The 2,075-nt window shown below is 45.1% G+C and overlaps 1 non-coding gene across 1 annotated transcript; it reads left to right on the top strand.

Moving 5' to 3' along the window:
- Positions 1-1,054: 1,054 nt before the first annotated feature.
- Positions 1,055-1,173, top strand: LOC111746092. The gene has a single exon (XR_002782922.1). It is a non-coding gene; the product is annotated as a 5S ribosomal RNA (ribosomal RNA).
- The last annotated feature ends 902 nt before the right edge of the window (positions 1,174-2,075 follow it).

Consider the following 2,075-nt stretch of genomic DNA (forward strand, 5'->3'; position numbering starts at 1 on the left):
ACCCACCGCAAACCTCCCGGATGCTAGTGACAGCATCCTCCTCTGAACAGCTGCAGGGGAGAGGGGCGCAGATGTGGAGGGCCGGGGACATTAGAAGAGTCACCAGGAAGCAGGATGGGGGAGACCTCTCACTCAAAGCCGAAGTTTCTCGCCTCCCTAGCTTGGAACCCGGCAGGCCGGAGCCTGACATGCCGCTGCGCCATCCCGGCCTGTCCACTCGCAGCCTGTGACCTCTGAAACCCCAGAGCCGGAGGGCGGGGAGGGAGAAGCCATCACAGGGCAGGAGGAAGCGGTACTTGACGAACAGCTCTCTGTTGTTGGCTTCTGTTAGGTTCGCGGATGTTCGATTCCAGAGTATTTTCACGCTGAAACACTTCTGACCGTTAGCTCTTCGCTTTTGCGTTCACTCCATCTAGTACCCTGACGCTGAAACACGTGCTAAGGCTGCGTGTCGATAAATTTGGAAATATTGGATTATTGACTGAAAGATGGCAAAATGAATATCGACCTGGAAGAAAGTGAAGTTGATCCCCTACCTCAGTCATATTACGAAAAATCAGAGGGCTCGCTCACCCTCTGTAAGAGTCGCTAATAATTTTTACGTGAACAGATAGAAAACTATATATTGACATCTTCAAAAGGCCAATTTTAAAAAGGTAATAAACGGAAATAAAAAGATAGGTATACTTAACTAAATAAAATGTAAAACTTTTTATGGCCAAAACATCCCCCAAATTGAGAACCAATAATTTAAAAAATCATTTGAAAGGCTGATAATGAAGAATAATAAGCATATAAGACATACGACAATAATACTAAAAAAAGGCAATCAAATATATGTGACTCTTTGATCAAACTCAGAAATGGTTTAGAAAATAACAAAAAAATTCTTTCACACCTGTCAGCCTGGGAAAACACTTGAAAGAGCTGTCGCATTGATTGGGTTTGGAACTTGTAAACAGCAAAGGGTACTTTTTCTGGCAGAGCTGTAAAGAGTTATGACATTGGGAAAACAATCTGAAGACAGCCATAAATATTAAAAGTACATTTATTCGTCTACAGCCACGCCACCCTGCACACGCCTGATCCCGTCTGATCTCGGAAGCTAAGCAGGGTCGGGCCTGGTTAGTACTTGGATGGGAGACTACCTAGGAAGACCAGGTGCTGTAGGTGTAAAAAAACCAAACAAACTCGTCCCCCCAGCTTTCAGCCTGTGGCATTTACGGGCATAAATGCCACTTAAATATGCTCTTAGGAGAAAACACCTTGTTTGCAATACATAAATTTAATGGGTATCTCTCTCAGTAAACCATTTTTTGGCTCATTTTTTTTAATAGAAAAATATACACTTATGTTCCCAAAATTTGATATAACATTTTAAACAGCAACGATAAAAAAGTGCAGTTAAATCTCAAGATACTTTCTAAATATAATTGGTAGATTGTCAGAATTCTACGTAAGATGACGAAGATCAGTTTCCATATGAATGGTGGGCAAAGTAAATACATTTCTACATACCAGAAAAGCGACTTAGTTATCGGCGAGTAATAAGTTAAGCCTTTTCATCCAAACAAGATCAGTTTTATCTATATACAGGCATTTCGCTAAGTTCAGTTACTATTACTTTTTAGGAACTTGGTTAGTGTTTTAGGGTTAATAAATCCTTCCTTATGATTATTTCCCTTTTGAGAAAATAAGATATAGGCTCTTGGTGAGCGTTTTTGCACAAAACACTTGGTTTTCACAACGGACTCGAACCTAAATGCGCGTCTCACATTTCCTCACCGCCCGCAGCCTGCGTCGGAGCTGACACCTCCTGCATGGTGCGTTTCTGCCGGAGCCCTCCGTGCTGTACAAACATGCAGTGAGACCTCGGTGACTTAATGTCACCAGTCGTGCTGTCAGGGCCACTGCAGCCTGGCTCTGTGCCGTCCGCCCCGCCGCGTCAGGGTCATCGACCCTCTGCCACTCTGGGGCCACCTGCCCTACGCTAGGGCCGCGCCCGCGGTGTGAGCACCGCCCCTTAGCAACGTGGTGTCCCGCCCGCATGCGCTCCGCGACTGGTGTCCCCCGGA

The sequence above is a fragment of the Pteropus vampyrus genome, unplaced genomic scaffold (genome assembly GCF_000151845.1).
Source record: "Pteropus vampyrus isolate Shadow unplaced genomic scaffold, Pvam_2.0 Scaffold174, whole genome shotgun sequence".
NCBI lineage: Eukaryota > Metazoa > Chordata > Mammalia > Chiroptera > Pteropodidae > Pteropus > Pteropus vampyrus.